Source organism: Mus caroli, chromosome 9, assembly GCF_900094665.2.
Source record: "Mus caroli chromosome 9, CAROLI_EIJ_v1.1, whole genome shotgun sequence".
In the NCBI taxonomy this organism is placed as follows: Eukaryota; Metazoa; Chordata; class Mammalia; order Rodentia; family Muridae; genus Mus; species Mus caroli.
The window spans coordinates 97,704,337-97,724,336 of NC_034578.1; the positions used below are offsets into that span (position 1 = coordinate 97,704,337).

Sequence of the window (20,000 nt, forward strand, 5' to 3'; positions counted from 1 at the left end):
TCTCTCTCTCTCTCTCTCTCTCTCTCTCTCTCTCTCTCTCCCCCTCAACTCCCCTCCCCATGCCCTAAATAAACTTTATTCTATACTATACCACCATGGGGCTGGTCCCTGAGGGGTAAGGGATGCCTCAGCATGGGCCCTTCCCCCACACCATACTGCACCTCTCTGGCTTCTTTTTCTTTTTCTTTATGAAGGACCCGGGTTCAAGCCCTAGCACCACATAAAAAGTGTCTGCTTCCAAGCTTAGAGCTGAGGAGGCAGAGGCACGAGGAGCCCTGAGATCCCCTGGCCAGGCAACCTAATGCAATTATGAATACCAGGCCAAAGAGAGACCCCGTCTCTAGCGGAAGAGTTTGGCACTAAGGAATAGCACTTGAGACTGACTTCTGGGCTCCACACGCGTGCACACATATGCTTGCAGGTTCACTCACATACAGAGGCATGCACACACACACACACACACACACACACACACACATCCCTGCACGTACATAGAAAGAAGTACAAAAGTTTTGCATATCTCCCAGTCTATATAAAATGCTGTGGAAAGAGCAGTTGCTATAAAGACTGTAAAGTGTTCAAGAAATATCTCTTTGTTATTATTTAGAAGAAGGAAAAATACTTAACACTTTAATTGGTCCCCTTGGACTTTTTTTTTTTAATCTTTATAGTACGGCAAGTGGGCATGACATAAAATAGATTTTTACTCTTATATCTGCCACTTATAGGCTGTGTGGCCTGGGGTAAATGACTTCACCTCTCTGTGCTTCCCTTCTATCAACTGAAATATGAAGACAAAGTGTGCGCTTATTTTCTGTGATTCGCGACTTAAATTAGTTAATTCCTCTCAAGCATGCTGAACTACATAATGAACGCAGAGCAACAGAAAGAGATGTTAGTAACAGGGTCTAGTCCCCCGCGTCAGATCCTGTTGCTTGGACTCTCAACAGGACCACACAGGTAATAAACCAAAGAGCTTTCTAACCCAATGCTACACTCAAGGGAAGGGAACCCTCCAAGACCTCCGGTTTCTCCTGAACCCCAGGGGCAGATCCTACTCCTTCAGGATTCATGCTTTATTTTTCTCTAAGTTAACTGCTGCTGAGTCACCTCCTCCCCCAGGGATTCTTTAGTTTTAATTAACTAACTCTTTAAGCATGCTGAAGCCCCAGGCACTTCCACTGCTGAGCAGACTTAACCTCCCAGCATTGCCAAGGTGCTGTTCAGCCCCCCTGCCTAGCAGGCTTGGCCAGGCTTCCCTCAATCTCCCTGAGCAGTAAACTTAAGGTAATGTCTCCCAAAGGTTCACCCGCCGCAGTAGGGAGGGACACACCCTTGGGGAGTCAGTGTCTCTGGCTTTTCTGCACCAGAGTGAGATCTGACAGAAACATCAATATCAAAGCCCACCTGGTTTCCCTGCCCCCAAGATTTCTCAGACTTCTGGGGCCAAGGACTCAATCCCTAGAGTTAAACACTACAGAAAATGATCTGAGTGTCCTGGGATCCTGGGGAGCTGCTAGCGTGGATCCGCGCCTGCGCAGGAGGTTGCCTCTCACAGCAGGCGCTATTAGCTTTCTAACATGAACCTCGGAAGGTGGCACCAGGGAGGGGGCGCGCTGGAGCAGGAAGGAGGACATGTGAACCCAGACCCCCAGAAAGGTGCCTCTGCTGCCCTGCTCTCATCTCCAACTGCTTCGCTGTTACTTTTTACTGTCAACATGTCGTCTGCTGTTTGAATGTCCCAATTACCACACTCCGACGGGTTTATCGCTGTTTTGGGTGTCCGACGTTCGCTAATGCTCTGTCTGCTGTTCTCTGACATCTTCATTGCACCTCTGCTGTCTTTTGAGGTTGTTTTGATGTCCTGCCATCTTACCTGGAGCTCTGTTCTCTGTGTTGTGTCTTCAAGTTCCACCAGCTTTGCGGGGATGCCCTGTTGTCCCTGACAAGGATGTTTCTCGTGCCCACATCTAGATCTTCGGTTTAGACATTGTTTGTGAATCTCTCCTTCAGCAGAAATAACTCGACGCCATCAGAATTGAAAACTTTATGTTCCAATTAGCTAAGAACTCGAAGCAACGCCACCATCTGGGACACAGAGTGAAGCAGGGGAGTCTCTGTGTGCGCCCTCCTGTTCCCTCTTGGGCCGGGGGTCAGGGGAGGGAGCTGATGTTAGCTCCGTCATGCCTATGTTCACATAAGGCTTCCATAATTGTTTGCTGATTGGCTGACCATAGGCATTCAGACTGGGTCTCACTGGGTAAATTGCTCAATTTCGATTGATTAGTGGGGTGCCTCCCTGGTGCCCACATGTGCCAGGTGTGAGTAGAGAGAGGCTCAACCCATTCAAAAGAGCAAACAGAAGTTTTCCTGCAGCCTTTTCGCTATGCCGTGAACCCTTAGCCTTTTTAAATACAAGCATTCAGATTAGCCCAAGGAAATATGACTTGAACCGTTAAGAGCTCTTGAAAGGAAAAGGAATTATTAAATCATATTCTGTTGCTTGTTTATGCTTATTTTTGATACTTTGTTGAACTAACAGAACCGGGCCTGATGCTCCTCGGTCTTTGAACCTCAGCTAATTAGAACCCGGCGTACTCTCCAACAAGAACAGACCACCTTCTGATCAAATGAGCGCCTCAATCCAGGGAACGGGAGTCAGGTAGCTTTGGCTTCAAGCAGATATTTTCAAAGAGTTAAAAGAAAACTTGAGCTCATTTGTGTATAATAAGCATGTGCACATAAAAAGGCTTCTTGGAGCCTTAATGAAGTAATGGAATTGTGATCCTTCATGGGCTCAGCATTCTTCCAGCTGTTTGCTACCCAACAGGGAACTTGGCAATCCCCACCTCTCCCCCACAACATGGCTGCTCTCTGAACATACTGCAAAGTGGTAGGTGCCACACACAGCCCATACTTGAATTGGGCCCTGAAGTGTTAGCATCTCCACCTGGCAATCTGCCTGAAGGATGGAGGGTGGGATGTGGGGTTGACCAAGGCAGCTTTCAAATGACTAGACCTGCGTTCACATAACATGAGCCCTGAGCTTGTGCCATCCACCATGGTAGGATGTTGCGTTTCCAGAAAGCCTGAATGGAAAAGTGAGACCCAGTCCAAACTCCTCCAAACTTGGAAGTCTCCCCACCCCTTTTTTTTAAAAAATGAGAATCACACCTGCCTCTAAGACAATGTTTTTCAACCTGTTTCACAGGGTTCACACATATCAGATATCCTGCATATCAGATATTCACATTACAATTCATAACAGTAAAATTACAGTTATAAAGCAGCAACAAAAATAATTTTATGGTTGAGGGATCGATACAGTATGGGAAACTGAAATAAAGGGTCTCTGCATTAGGGAGGTTGAGAACCTCTGCTCTAAGATCTCAGGTCTACAGTCTGCCTTCATTTCCTCATCTTTGTCCCTGGGACACTCTTTCATCCTGGAACACTGTTCCAGTTCCTCTGATAAGAGTGTGGCTCTTCTCCTCTCCTTGAAGGTGCAGTGCCAAAACACTGACAAGTGAAGCAGGGATCCTTGCATGACCCCTTTTCACCCCTAGAGCCCTAATTGCAGGAGAGAAGATGAGGGTCCTTACAGCATGAGTCTCTTTGGCTGTCATTTCACAGTATACCGGATCCCCCATCCCAAGTTGATTCTCCAGGGAAAATCTGTGGTATAGCCATCTGAACTCTGGTGTTTTATAATTGGGAATTTTTTATAGCTTTAATTATTTCCTATGTTCTCTCTCTCTCTCTCTCTCTCTCTCTCTCTCTCTCTCTCTCTCTCTCTCTCTCCCTGTTATGTACAATGAATCATTCTGATCCTCAGAGAGGAAAATATAAAATTTTGTTTTGAAAATTATGGCTGTAATTTCAACAGGAAGTGATAGGGCTTTGTGTGTTGTTTGTTATATTTTCTGAGTGTATTTTTCATCCCCACTGGTTAATGAAAATGTTATTTCTATCTTACATTCTGGGTGTTAATTTCTGACAAGTGTTTTGGCTTTGTTAGCCATGGCTGGTTATTGCCTCTGGGTCCCTCTCTCTCCTGTGTACTTTGAGAAATAGTCAACTCCTGGTGGGATGAGGTCTGATTCACCCCGGCTGTGATTATCTGTGTCAGTATTTGGGGATCTAATTTATGTTTGCATGGTTCCTCTAGTGTTTCCATTTTCTTTTCTAATTACCCATTTTTCTCCATCTTTTTTCCTGGAATTAGGACCGAATTAGCTTGACACTGATTGCAGTCTTGGATACATCCCAAAGAATATTGTTGGACATCTCCCCGTTATCATTTCATTCCATGAATTCTTTGTTTAGTTTTTGCAATAAAGCTTTATTAACCCTCCATGAACCCTCATTTCCATTTGCTCAACCATCTCTGATTGGAAACCATGCCAAGCCATGGTCCAATGTGGCAGCAGTCACTCACACATTTTCTCCCGCTGCCTGCCAAGCCGAACTCTCTTTACAAAGTCAGAATTCAACAAACTGAAAGTAAGAGCCATGTTGTGCTGAGAGACTGGCTGTCTTTGCAAGTTATTTCCTACTTTCAATAATACATTTGTTTGCCACACTGGTGAGGATGTCAGCTGAAACAAGCAGGGCAGCTTTGCTGAAGGACATGGGCCACTCAAGAGCTCTTTGACCAGGACCCTTTTCTCTCATAGGTTTTACCTTTTCATAAAGAAGGTCCCTTCAGAACAGAGACTTTCCTGACCCATCTCCACATATAATTAAGCATTAGTCTTTGCTCATGGATCAGCCTGAGCCCAGGTGGGATGCCAGTAAAGCCCCTCTCTAATAAGGTTCAGCTCCTCTGGCATCAGCCTAGACTCCTGTACTGGTTACTTTTCTCGTGACTGTGACAAAAGTCCCTGATGCAAGCAGTTCATAATCCATTGGATGGTCTTCCCACACTCAACTAGACTTCTCTGTAAACAGCCCTGAACATAAAAAAATCCCCCAAAGTGTGTCTCCTCGGGGGAGACAAATTCAGTCTCATGACAGTGAAGTTAAGCATCATGGTACCTTTGGGTCACGTGGTTCCAAGGATGACTTCTGGGTAAATTCTCATTTTGGCCAGTCTCCTGGCTCTGTGTGCATACATGTTTCATGCCCATCCTACCACGCATATATCTCCTATTGCATTCTGCTCCATAGATCCTGTACACTCGGTGGTATATTCACACACATCTTCCTCTCCCGCTGAGCCTTTGGCTCTACTGCCATGCTGGGAGATGATCCTTCCTGATTTTGAAATCCCAGTACAAAGACTGGGGAGTCATTACTTACAGAAGATTTTACCACAGGTAGGAAGGCTTGGTTACCCAGAATCCCCCACTAGAACAGGGGCTCAATGATCTTGACCAAGGTTCCTCCATTATCCTTGATCTGCCAGGATGAGTGGAAGTGGCACTGCTTCCCCTGAGAAGCATGGTTCACTTTAACTGCATTCAGGTCCTAGAATACTTGGCCATATAATTTGCATACCACACCTTTCTCTCACAGTGTACCATCAATCCCTTCCTCTTGAAAGGAGAATCCAGAAGCCAACTCCAGGCTCTCTAGCTTCCTGAAAGCACAGCTGATTCTTATCAGCATCCATCTAGTCAATCCTAGACAGGTTGTAGACCCTCAGCACAGTTCTCTGCAGCCAATGCAACCCATTCATGGAAGCCTCGCTCAGACTGAGCATTGGCTGGCTGCTCCAAAAGTAGCCTTGAAGATGGATCCTGGCCCTGTAACTTGTCTATCCCCATGTCTCTGGCTTCAGTGCCATGCCTTTTAGAACTAGCCAGGGATATCGCTGGGCTTTATGGGCATAATAACCATCTCAAGGAAGGGGTCTCTTTGTGGAAAGAACACAAGTCACCACTATCAAGTCTACCCTACAGAACATCTCAGCCTAGTGACAAGGGACCTGCATACAGGGAGCAAGTCCTACCTGTGGACAGAATCTGGTGTGTGCCCTCTGCAGGGGGTCAGGGGCATGCCAGTTCTGATGCCATCCTACTACAGTTCCCAGATGCTCTGAAGGCATCAGAAGTATAAAGATTAGAGGAACACTGTGCCACAAAAGAGGGCTGGGGAGAAGCACATGTCCCTCTCAACTCCTTTCTCATGCTCTGGTTACCTCAAGGTAGAGAGGTTTAGATTTGGGTGTGGAGTTTCTCTAACAGCTCTTTAAAAAACTTAGCTGATTTTAGGTTTAGCTGAAACACTATTTTCATCTCTGTCTCAGCTCAAAACTTGTCCTCTATCACATGCTTCTGATTGTCTGTACACTACTGTGACAAAGTCTGCTTTTACGATGAAACACATTTTAAAATATCAAAATGAAATGAAGGCTAGTACAGACAGTAAAGCCATGTGGCGAAAATTCGTCCGAGTGGTTGGCATGCAAAGCATGGTAGCTCAGAAAATGCTGGGTTCTGTGACCTGAAGGCCCCTTTGCTTCTAAGCATTTGGATTCTTGATGAGAAAACTGCTTGTCACTATAATTAAAGCTGTAACCAACAGACCAACTCTTCCCACCCCACCAGCTCCATAGAAGCCAGGGGAAGCCAAAGTAGAAGGACTTCCTCCCAGGAGGAAGCAGGCAGACTCACCCAGTGCTCAAGATGAAACATGCCTCCCTCCAGCAGGGAACCAGGCACGCAGCCAGCCTCGGAGCCCAGTTCTTTTCAGCCACACAGCCAGTAAGAGGCACCATGTATTCCTAGGGCTTAGCTCTTTAAAAGCTTTAACACACCCTTGCCATCTCCCCTCGCCCAACAACCTGCTCCTCTATTAAGGGAGGGGAAATTTTTAAGTTGAAAAAGAGACAATTGGATTGTTCAGATTTGTTCTTTTTTTTTTTTTTAATAATGAGCCATTGTCATAAGAAATTTATTTTTTTTTTAAATAATCAGAAGACTTTCTTCATCTATATTCTACTGAAATCCCAATGAAGACTGGGTCCAAGGAGTTCTCCAAGGAAGTTCCAGACTGACCACACAAAATGAAACCACGTTTATCCAGAATGAACTTGTGCATGGAGCACCTGCCACTGTCTGGTAAAGGGCAGACTCAAAGAGGGAGCAGTTCCCCCTTCTGCAGCCCCTCTTCTGGGGCTGCAGAGGATTCACTCCAGCTTCACCTGGAAGCCAGACAGACAGCACTGTTCATAGTGAGGGTCCAGGGAGACTCCTATTGTGGGGCAATGGGCTATGCACAGACAGCTTGGTCTCCAGTCTTCACACTGAAGTGTGGAACCCCAGTGAAACCCAGTGGTGATAATTTTCACCTACATGGGACAGAAGGCGTTCCCAAGTGTCTCCTGGACCCCAGGCTCCTGTCGAAGTTACCACCCCCACAGCCCCCACAGGAGAGTCTCATAGCTAGTAGTCACATACACAATGTCCCAAGCTCCTGGCCTTCTGGCTAGACTCTTCCACACAGTTACTTAGCAACAGCAAGATAACAATCCCACTATAAGAGGGGCTGCTTAAGCTTTTACTTTTCTTACTCTTTCTCTCTTAGTCTCTAAGCTTTATACCTCTCTCTCTTTAAGCTTTCTTACTCTCTAACCTTTCTTCGCTCTCCTTTTCCCCCTTCTCTCCTCTTGGCCATGGCCGGTCGGTCTCTCTCTCTCTCTCTCTCTCTCTCTCTCTCTCTCTCTTCTACCTTTTCTCTTTCCCCCTGCCTTTCTACAATAAAGCTCTAAAACCATAGACTGCCTCTGTTCATCAAGGCCCAGACTAAGGACTCTCACCTTCGTGGGAACCTCTCTCTCTCTCTGCCCTCTTCCCGAGAGTGTCACCCTGGGGCCCCTATTCTGATCTCAGCTCCTCTGCCATATCCAGTGTGGGATGCCGGAGACTTGAGAACCTGGTACAGGGAAACTGCCCCTTGTCTACCCCACTGCCGTGTGGGGTCAGTGGCTTCACACAGGCCAAATGCCCACCCGGGGCCTCGTGGAAAGCATCCAGCAGTCCTCCCGTGTCTGCCTGGCCAGAGCTCAGGAACTCTGGCCGGATGCTGGATCTCTCCCTCGCCCGTCTTCCCCTACATCCTATGGCAGAAGTTTAAAACCAGCACAGCATGTCTCCTCTGACCCTGCCTGGGTACTTGATGCAGATAAGCCTGGCATAGCTTCTCCAGTTAACAAGGCTACACCACGGACGAAAAGCTACTTGTAACAGCACAGCCCTCATCTTGCTACTTGAAGCCATCCTCATCTTTCCCACAGAGAAGAGCACATATAAGTGGCTGAAGGAGACATTGTTACAAGGAGTAACTTTGAAACTTTATCATTTGCCAAAACAGGAAGCTATCCACAACCAGTGTTCTATGCTAGCAGTAGCAATCTTCTTAGAATCCGCCTTCCAGCGAATGGGGACCTTGTTTCTGCAGTCTGACTTTGTAATAGTTGGTGTTAAGGGTATGTATGCTATAGTGGATTGGTAAGGGTAGTGGGATGCTAGTTCATTGTGGAGTCTGAGGGTCACAGGAAGTCAGGGAGAGATGTCTTAAATGTGAAGAACATAGCTTTAGAGCTAACCATGCCACAAAGACCACCTGGCTGACTATTGAGTTGCAGCCAATCTAAATTATACTGACTGTCAAGTATAATTTACGCTGCAACAAGCAGACCAACTCTTCCTACCCCACCAGCTCCAAAGAAGCCATGACAAGCTAAAGTAGGTAGGAATTCAGATTCAAGTGCATTAGTAAAAAATCTATTTATACTACAAATACCAAGGCATGAGAAATATTTATTTATTTACTTATTTATTTGTGTGTGTGCGCGCGCGCGTGCTTGTAGACATGTACAAAGAAATCACAAGTTAGTTGATTCTCACATCCCACCATGTAGGTGCCGAAGATCAAGCTCAGGTAGTCAAACTAGTAGCCAAGGGTCTTACCCGCTAAGCCATCTTGCCTGCCCAAAGCCCTCTTTCCTAAAAGGTACTTTGAGTTGGCTTTTAAATTACAACTTTACAAAGGTTGAATCATAATGGCTGTGCACTAAGTTGGCAAATAAAGAAGGATGCAGCCAGATGAAAGGCCATTGATCATCCAGGAGCAGTGCAGGCAGAGAGGGCAAAGGAAAACCAGACAAAGACAGGTCAGGAGGCTGGAAATTCTATACCTGTGGGACCCAGGAATACCAGCCAAAGCCACATGCCTGAGAACAAGAGCATGCCTCCACCATTTTTTCAGGATTCTCCCGGAGCTAAAAGTCCATCTCTTTGGCAAAAGCTGAATCTGATCAAGGTTCTAAAGCCAGACCATGAGGACAGTGTGAAGTTTGGGAAACTCCCTCTGGAGACTGTGTAGAGAATGAGGGGTTGCGGAAGTGAGGCTGGGTACTAGCTTGGGGGCAGAGAGGTCTTGTATGGGATATCAGAGGCTCAAAGGAGACCTAGCAACTACTTCCCTGGCCTTTTCTGTTTTTTATTTATAAAATTTTTAATTTTAAATTATAAATTTATTAATTATAAATAAAAATTTTTAAATTTTTATTTATAAAATTTATAAAATTTATTTATAAAATTTATTAAAATAAATATTTATATTTATTTTAAATTGGCTTTTAAAAAACTGGAAGGAAAATAGATGCTTGAGAGGTGGAATAAGAATGGGTTAAACATAATCACCTCACTTAGGTAGAGATCTACCATGTTTCCAGCCTGCCCATAAACATTAGGTCATCGATGCCTTGAGAGGTGGTTATTATTCACATTTTATAGATGTGGTGGAGATTACATCTAGAGACACTGAGTAACTCTGGCCACTAATGCAGAGGCTAAAGGAAATGCCTTTGCTGCAGCTCACTGAGTACCAAAATTGCAATTCTGTAGATGTTCCTGCCGTCAGCAGGAGACCCTGGCTTCATCTTCTCCACACTGCCTCATACACCTGTCTCCACTGCCAACAGTGCCTCCATCTGCCTGAACTCTCCTTCCCAGCTGGCCTTTTGCTCCCTCTACTCGCCAACACAAAGCCCTGGTGAGAGACAGACAGGCGGGTCAGCTGTTCTTGGCTGATTCAAATGGAAAGAGATCAGAACAACACTTCACACACTGGAGATGACTTCCTAAGGGTGCCAAGAGCCCAACTCTGGACAGTGCCCCAGAAGTGTGAAAAGGCTTGCCTACTGACTACCCACATCAACAACCATGAAGATGCACAGTTTGGCCTCAGACAGTAACAGGGGACACCACCTCCAGGGGAGCAAGGAAGGAGGCTACAGGTATCAGTGCAAGAGCCCGCCACACAGACAAGGGGAGAAGCTCAGGACGAAACCCATATTATATGTAAGCCACCCTGCAGCTACTGCCATGAACCTAGTCCCCAGCCTAAAATTGGTCCTTCTGAAAATCCACACATAAGGAAAAAAAAGAGGAACATATCTTGACAAATGAAAGTGATTTCCACACCTTCGGGTGAATAATGGACAGTCAGTACATCCATAATGCAGGCCACACAAGAGTCTCCCACACCAGCCTGCTTCCCTCTGGACCCGAAGCCACCCATGATTGTAATGCTGCCCATAGTCTTAGGGGTGAGAATTGCATTATTCTCTTTTAAGAAATATATTGCTAATGTTTTAATTACCTATTGTTTATTCAGACCTTCACAGTTACGTCAAGATCTCCAGATCATGTTAAAGAGCAAGTGTGCCTTGGCCATGCTTGCTCCTAAAGTCATTCTGGAGACACAGGCATGCCCATTCTCCCTGGTCGAGGGACCCTGAGCAACTAAGCTAATAGCTGGGTTCTACCCAGGGGCCAACCCAAGGAGGCCTCTGCTATCAAGGTTCTGTAGCTGAGTGCAGTTCCCCAAGCTCTTCTCTGCCTCCTCAGACTAGCCTGGACAGCAAGAACTCCTCATGAGACTTACTCTACCAATTACTGGAGACTGTCTCCTTGCTCATATTGAGTTTTGCTCCTCAATCCACACTGATAACAACACACACACACACTTGCTGGCTCAGACAACACATAGCTAGGGCCATCCAGTTAATTGCACCACTGTGCAAGTCTGGCATCTCCAGAAGGACAGCAACTGGGGTTTGGGGATAAATCAAATTAAAGGGAAGATCATCTCTGAGGAACAAAACACACAGCTCAGAGCAGCAGTTCATAAATGAACAGCAGCATGCATCAAGTCCCCAAAGCCGTATTTCTTCAATAAATACCTACACCATTATTGCAGAGATGTAGACTCCCTAAGAAGATTGTTGCCGGGTATTAGAAATCAAATCAATTCAGGATGAAGCTCCAAACCTTCTGGGTGCCTCGAATGTGTCCATTATACTCTAGAAGACTCTTCTCTTGCTTGAGGTAAGGATGTAAATTTAATCCTAAGCCTGTCTAAATTACAAATCCTAAACTGTATTAGGAAAACAAAGGGTTTGGTGTTGTGGAAGGCCACAGAGGAATCAATAAAAGAATTTGGTGCCCATCCCACCCTGGAGCATGCTTTCTCTCCCACTTCCTTCCCTTCCCCCTTCCTCCTCCTTTTCCTCTCCCCCATCCTTATACTTTGTGCACAGTCTTCTCAATCTCCATCACAGGAATGGACAGCATGGTGTAGTAATTTCCTCAAAGACAAACATTCCATCATGGTTGCAAGCTCCTTTAGATGAAGGATGTTCTAAGGAGAAGTGAAACACTCCTACAGGAAAAGTTTGTTAAAACAAGGAAGTAAACAACACAACTTCAGGAAGTCCCTGAAACTGACCAGATGTGCTAGGCTTTCCTTTTCTCCAAGCTTGTATTAGTAGTAAGGCCTGCTGAGAGATACACTCTAGGATCAGCTGAATGTCCCTGGGAAAGGCAGATCAGCCAAGCTGACCAACAAAGCTGCCTGAAAGAAGCAGAGACCAGCCCAGCTGCATAAAAGATAAAAGAGGCTCAACTAAACTGTGTGGAAGAGATATTCTCCAACCTACTGAACTGTCTGCAGGCTGTGCAATGAGCTCCAGGTTCTAATTCTCATGAGCTATCTCCTATGCTGGCATGGGCTTCTAGAGATGCAGCTCTAAGACATCTACTCTTATACTTAACCACTCACCCATATTCCTACAAATAGCCTCAATTAATCTCTGGTTCACCAAATTTGCCTTTGGTTCTGTGGTAGTTTGGATGAAAATAGCTTCCATAGGCTCATGGGGAATGACACTACTAGGAGGTCTGGGCTTGTTGTAAGAGGCATATCACTGGAGGTGGGCTTTTGGACTTCAGAAGCTTAAGCCAGGCCCAGTGTCACTCTCTCTTCCTGCTGCCTGCCAACGCAGATGTAGAACTCTGAGATCTTTCTCCAACATTATATCTGCCTGGGTGTTACCATGTTTCCCACATGACGATAATGAACTAAATAGCTGGACTTGTAAGCCAGCCCAATGAAATGGTTTACTTGCAAGAGTTGCTGTGGTCATGGTGTCTCTTCATACCAATAAAACTCTAATTAAGACAAGTGTTATCCTTACCATGATCTGTTGTCAGTTCCCTACCTGGGGTGAACAAGCATTTCTGCATGTCTCCCCAGAAACAGTGTGACATAGCAGATTATGAAACCAGCATAATTGTAAATTAGTGGCTGGCTTTATTTTAAGAGTTTGTGCTGAGAAGAAAGTTCCAGGTTGTGCATCAAATAGCTAGCAATTCCCACTGGTGAGCTGTGGCTGAAACAGGGACCATATGAGATTTATGAGCTCTCTCCAGCCAGGTCATCCTTTCTTAGCACAGTGTCTTGACTTGATCATGCAGTAGTCGCTCATTCTCGTTTTGCTGCACGCTCTCGGGGTACCAGACCCCCTGCTAAACAAGGGGTAAATGGGTGTGGTCCCTGCCTCATCGGATGCCCAGTCTAGTACAGAAATAATATTCTTTTACTGTGCCCTGTGATGAGGACACGGTGGTAGGTGAAGTATCCAGTAGTCACTCTTTATTTTAATTTATGGAAAGGTGTTGAAGGAGCTTAAGCTGAGAGTGACATGATTACTCATGTAATTGAGTAAATTAGATGTCAAGAAAGCACTGTTCTGGCCACGATATTGTTCCTTGGATTGTCACGCAGCTGGCAGCACCCACTCTAGCTTTGCTTTATTTATTGGGAATCTGTGGTGTGTAATGTGATAGGTTGGCCATAAAAATGTCTAATGGCTACACGTGAAATGGCCATGTCTTTCAGCTTTGCATGAAAATGGCAAATTCTGCTTAATGTTGCCAGACTCTTGTGCGGTCTGATTAATTGTACTAGATCCAAATTGTAAGAAATAGAAGCAGCCATGGAAGAAAGGACTAAGACACTGTTAGTCAAAGGCTTTTCCCTCACTGGGTAATTCAAGAGGAATTCAAGAGGAAAGCCTGGTATTTTATTCCACGTTACTATGAAGATATCCCAAGAACCACTGAGTGTGGGATCAATATTTTACTAATAGATAGGCAGATCTGTTTTACTGAATCCACCTCCGACCCCACTGAGTTGTTGTGACAGACCAACCCTCAGTCACAGGCATCAAGGGAAGCTCCGAACAGAGTGAACCAAAGCAAAAATAGAAAAGTGTAATAAGACCGGGAAATCATAGAATTTATATGAAAAGGCACCTTCTTCCACAGAACACATGCAGGAAACAAGAGGACAGGAAAGGTAATTTGGCCACCCCGTGTTATGTGGAAACTCATCATTCAATCCCTCTGGACTTTTCTGCTATCAAACATTGCCCTTGGATGCATTAAATATTGGTGAGTTAACTCCCCTAAGTGAGTCAGCTGCTCATCACCACACTCTCACCAACATGCCATGGTCTCGGTGAAGATAGGCCAGGTTCCAGGCCAGCCTCATCTGTCTCTCCACCCCCCCCCCCACACACACACCTGCAACCCCTGATGTGGTGATGATTGTGACTACTGCACACACACACACACCACTCTATACACAATGACTTTAGGGAAGAATAACCCTGAGCCAATAAAGTAGACTTCCCCAAAGGACCCTCTAACTCAGCCTTTAAAGGTAGCACCCAGGGACAAAGGAGTGTTAGAACAAGACAAAAGTAAACATGAACTTCAACTCCACGTCATACAAGCTTGGGTGACTGTCTTAGTCAGGGTTTCTATTCCTGCACAAACATCATGACCAAGAAGCAAGTTGGGGAGGAAAGAGTTTATTCAGCATACACTTCCACACTGCTGTTCATCACCAAAGAAAGTTAGGACTGGAACTCAAGCTGGGCAGGAAGCAGGAGCTGATGCAGAGGGCATGGAGGGATGTTAATTACTGGCTTGCTTTCCCTGGCTTGCTTAGCTTGCTCTCTTATAGAACCCAAGACTACCAGCCCAGGGATGGCACCACCACCATGGGCCCTCCACCCTTGATCACTAATTGAGAAAATGCCTTACAGCTGGATCTCATGGAGGCGTTTCCTCAACTGAGGCTCCTTTCTCTGTGATAACTCCAGCTTGTATCAAGTTGACACACAAAAGCAGCCAGTAACCTTAGGTAAGATGCTGAGGTTTTCAAACCTCTGCCCCAAATAAAAGGCAGATAGCTCCTACTTGTTCTCATATAGGCAAAGGGGTAAATGTGACCATGAATTCACTCAGCATTTGCTGGGTGCATACTATGTCCCAGATAAAGCTTTTGGACCTAGTTAGAGCGGAAGCCAATAAAGCTATCCCTCAGTGCATGCAGACAGTAGATGGGAGGGGGGAAGGGGAGAGAGCCAACAGGATTTATCACAAATGTGATTAAAAAAAAGCAAGACAAAAGGATGGAGAGCAGCAAAAGGTCTCACCCCAACTACAGGGCACTGGGAGCCATCTTTGTTAATGCTACTAGCAGGGCCTGACTGATGAGGATGCTGCCCCAGGAACACCCACTGAAAAGAGCAGCTCTAAGCATAGGAGTAGTGATTGCCACAGCAGAATACAGCTATGCACACGTGGGCCCACCTACAAGCAGACACACACGCACACACTCGTTATAAAAGGCCCCAGTAGTCATCACAAACAGGAACGACCATGGCCATCAGTGTATGTGGCATCATTATGATGGTGTAACAGGCTAGCATCAAGCACTGACTTGATGTGTCCTTCAGATCTGGCTCCACAATGACAAAGGTTCTGCGAGCCTCTGAGCTGGCTACCTCTTCCCCAGCTCTATTGCCAGCTTCTGAGGCCACACTTGCCTATCTCCCCAGTCCCTAATCCCAGCCACTCCACCAGCCCATAGAATCAGTTCAATTAACTCATTTACTGCTCATCCTACGGAAGGAACCCACCTGCCTAAACACAGTGGCGCACGTGCAATATAGGAAAGACAGCAGCACTGTTATAAATAAGTGATACCCTCCTCGTTAAGCCCGAACTGTAATCATTACCAAGCTCCAAACAGCTTCCCTGTGCTGCAGCTGGTTTAAAAGGTCATTAACTGATATTGTTTTAGCAACTAGGTATTTCTACAGCCTCCCTCTGGCCTGTACTTTTCTAATCTCTGCTACATTATTAATCAGAGGCCTTTCTCACCGTACGGTAACCCATGGTGAAGAGCTCACAGGATGCCCATCCCAGGATTCCCAAGCTACTAGAGAAGCCAGCATGCCTGTCTGGTGTAATGGACCAAGCTGGAGTCAGGAAGAAAGGTCTCTGCTCCACCATTCTTGTGCTCTATAAACAAAGCAAGCTATGTAATCCTTAGGAGTCTCCACTTCTACCACTGAACATTAAGAAGACATGGGTACGATGGGGCTGATATGGGATGCTTAGTCCAGAATTCAATGCTTCATACTCTGCTTTCTGCTTACAACTTCTTATGTGTTGGATAGCTCTGACCTGGTTTGACTAATTCTTTTGGCTCCTAGTCAGCCTGTGCCTGGAACTTTCTGAGGCTACACTGGCTTAGTATATTGCCACAGATGGGACAGCCTTTAGTGATGCCAGACTCATTCCCAGATCCAGAAGGAGGTATGGTGTCTTGTCTTCCTAGATCCCTGAGGAAAGGGCCCAGTGCCCTTCTAGGCTTTCTGATGCACAGACCTTTCAGGATACTCCTTGGTTAACCCCAGGGGATTATTTGCTGCTTTGCCTACCACCTGGGTCCAGGTGATGACAACCCCTCCCACCTCTATCCTAATGAAATACACTTTGAGTGGGCAGGCAAGGAGCCATGTTTCCCCATATCACTACACTGGCCCCATAGACTCTGTCCTGAGTATCTTCCTTTCCCACACCAGTTGTCTACAGACTCTGTTCATCTAGTCTGCATATGGGCTGCACCTTACACCTCTTCGCACTCCTGTTTCTCCCCCAGAGTTCCCTGTTTTCCTGTCCATGCAGATCCAGCTCACTCCCGACGTCTACTGCAATTTCCCAGCTATTAAGAAGCAGCAGGAATTCTCTTATATCAATGTGGCTGATGGATATGCTTCATCCTCCTAACGCAGTCTATAAACTGTTCAGAACTTATGCCGTGGCCCCAGAATCCCTTGCCTGTGTGCCCCATCAGCTAGGAGGAACACTCACCCAGAGCGAGCTGTGTTTGTGCTCACACCTGTTTGCCAGCTGTGTTTATTAGACATGCTTAGTTAAATATTAATAAGCCGCAGAAGTATGCATGAGAAAAGCAACTGCTATTGTTCCTGTTACAATGCGACGAAGGCTTTGAAAAGATAACGTATTTGAAAGTTGCTAAAAAACAAAAATCAGTGTCCCTCTTTGGAAAGGGTGAGACAAAGCTACCCGACCATGAACAAATGTCATCAAAAGCCAGCAGATTCTTTTTCATTCAGACAGCTTTAGAGCCTGCAAAGTCTTCCTTTATCATATGCTGCGGTCGTGGGTGTTTTCCGTGCCAGAATAGCATCTCTTCAAGCTCTCAGAAAGTCAAGGTGACACATCCATTTGACCCCAGGCAGTGGCTTGGGGTTGGGCCTAAGCATCACCCTCTCTGGAACCATTTAAGGGTTGTCCCTGATTATATAGAAACAAAAACTTGCTAGTATTTTCTATTCAATATCACTGGAAAGTTGTGGTTCCAGGAGCCACGGGTTGTCATCTTGGTGGGGTCACATAGAATGTCTTTGAAGAGTAGCATGAGCTCAGAAAGCTCAGCCAAAGAGGCAGAGAGAGAGAATCCATGGCACTATCTTGTCTTCCTGGCCTGTCATCAATAATCCTGTTTATTCAAGTCAGGCTGTATCTGAGTTTCCATCACCCACCTGGCTCCCTTTTAGTCCTGCTTTCTAGATGATCATCTCCTCTTCTTCCTCCTCCTCCTGCTCCTCCTCCTCTTCTTCCTCCTCCTTACCCTTCTTCTTCCCCTCTTCTTCATTCCCCTTTATCATCATCATCATCATCATCATCGTAGCTGACACCGTACTGTCTAACCCATTTTATCAACCCTTTGAGGCAAGATCCACTGTGAGAAAGAAAACCCAGTAGCCAAGAACAGAGGTAGATGTATTAACTGGTTTGCTTAAAGCCACCCAATTTCTAAGAGGCAGAGTAGGATTTGAACCGAGCTTCTTATCCCTGGAGGAAGCATTTATCGCACCATGCAGGCCCATAGCTCCAAGTACACAGAGAGGCTTCTCAGTAGCACGAGACACCTGTGGGCGCCACATGACAGTGAGGCATACTCTGTAGAATCATTATTCTCCCACCAGGAAGTCCCTTTTGTGCCTTGTACAAACATCGACTATTATATAAGCCACTCGTGTACCACATCCAAGCATTTACCAGCCTAGGTTTAGAGCTATTTAGAAAACAACACAAAACTAGAGATGTGTTTTGCTGCCGTTTGTAGTCCCAGAAGCTGACACACAGCACATGCTCGATAAAGAGCTACGGTGCAGAAGGAAGCGAGTCAGACCCACGCACAGTCTCCAAGAATGTTCCTTTTCTCGTAGACTCTCTCTGGGCTGTTTGGAGAATGAGGGATCCCCAACCTCAGCATAAAGACTGGACCTCTCCCTCGTCTCTCTCTTTAGCGTTACCCCATATCCTTCCTTGGATGTTATAGGTACAGCACTAGGAGGCAGAAATTCCCCAATTACTCCATCAGTGGGTAAGGAAGGCACTGTCCATCTGATGGGCATGCTTCCTCCTGCCTTACGATCCAAACAGCTGAGCCCCAAGCACTGGCAATTAACTGATGAAAGATGGCAAGTCCCCTCTCTGTTATACTTCTTAAGTTAAAACATAACTCTTTGTTAAAGCAGCCAAGACTGAGATCCTAAGTGGAATTAATCATGTCCACATTCAAAAATCTGATACATAATTTAAGAGCAAGAGGCAAAAGAAAGATAAGAACTTAAGGACAATTGGGTATCTTTTCATTAAACCTTAACTCATCCATCAACAGCTCATCTAATCCTAGTCTCTCACCCTGACTGAAGCCCAGTCTGCCTCCAGACTCCCCTGATCTCTACCTCGAAGATAAGAGCTGTACTTGGGGTCTGGAAAATACATTCTCTGCAGGCTGCAATTCTTGCTCATTTCCCTTTCCAGAACAAGCTGAAGTCACTCTTGGTGACAGAACCCAAGATGAGAACCCTCAGAAGCCAGAGAGACAAGCCTGCCCCCCCATCCATGTCCCACCAAGCACAGTGAGCATCCCCAGAAGAGCTGGATCTTTGCCACCAGCATCCTCAACTTTCTCTGTAGAGTGGGTCTATTTATTCCTTCACGCCAGTGACTCATCATGTCTCACCTATGAAACTTAAATCTTGAATTTCAGAGCTAAGCTTATGTTTAACTTCTGGGGAGGTGGGGGGGGGGCAGGGGCAAAGGTCTGAAGGAGACATAGAAGAGTCACCATGATGGCAATGAGTCATATGTGAATACGCCATCTTGATCTCATTGGGTAGGTTTGCCAAGAATCCTTCCATCATTCTTCAGAGGGTTGATGTTTCTGGCTTGGATAAATAGATGCATAGCTCCAGCAGACATTAATCAGCATGAAGTATTTGGGGAAAAGGAATTAAGATCTGTGGTCACTAATTAAAGGTTGTTTGTTTAGAAGGGATGTGTTCAACAGAAGATTAAGCCCAAACCTAAAGAATAAGAAACATCTCAGAGGTGTATGGCCCTGTCCCCTCTTCACAATGCGTATAATTCAACAAGCATCCACCATTCTCCATGGAAAGAGTTAGTCTAGGAAACTAATGATATGGTGGACCTGGGGCTTGCTGCCACAGGCTGACCAGCTAGGATTGGAACTTGAGAATGGGTTAGGGATAGAGGTGGCTCAGACAGGTTCACACCAGTTCTCAGATTCCTGTTTGCTAAAAGCCTTCTGAAGCTTTTGTCTCGCCCTTCCATTCTGATGGGGTTGACTGAAGGACAGAAGCTGAATCCAGAAGCCTGGGGCTTCTAGTCCTTCAGGCCTTTCTATTCCTAATGTATGAAAAAGTAGGGCTGAGTCTATGAATGATTCTCTGTCTAGAGGGTCAGAGAGGTCTGTTCTCTACACATCGATAGCTGTAAATCTCTAGGTTGTACTATTAACCCTGGTGAAGTACCCAGAAAACACCATCCTGCGAGGTCCTAAAGAGCTCCTTGCCAGCTGTTTAGAACATACTCTGTGTCATTAAAAGGCTAAAACATTAGTACATGCATTAATGTAGACAGATAAGATCTCACCTCTATGCCCAATTCGTCCCAGGCCCCACCTGTGCCCAGTGTCTCCTTGAAACATTTTCTCAGAGGATCTAGAATCCCAGGAAACACACAGACTTTGACCATAACATATGGACAGCAGATAGCAGCAAGTATGGGACAAGAAAGATGTGGGCTCTGGCTGTGGGCAACTTTCCCGGGCCATGCATTCCCTTAAAAGACTCAAGACATTCATGGTACCACCTAGAGCAGCTACAGCAGTCAACACCCCTCCAATAATGCTCTCTATGTTTGCCACAAGCAACTGCAGATAAAAATCTAGCAGGTCTGAAAATAGTTAATTGAGTAGACATTGTCAGGTTATTACACGACATCTAGAAA

General features: G+C 45.8%; 1 protein-coding gene across 1 annotated transcript in view; it reads right to left on the bottom strand.

The window, feature by feature from the left end:
- Positions 1-20,000, bottom strand: part of Ephb1 (EPH receptor B1) — a 431,927-nt gene that overhangs the window by 348,104 nt on the left and 63,823 nt on the right. The window lies entirely within an intron of this gene.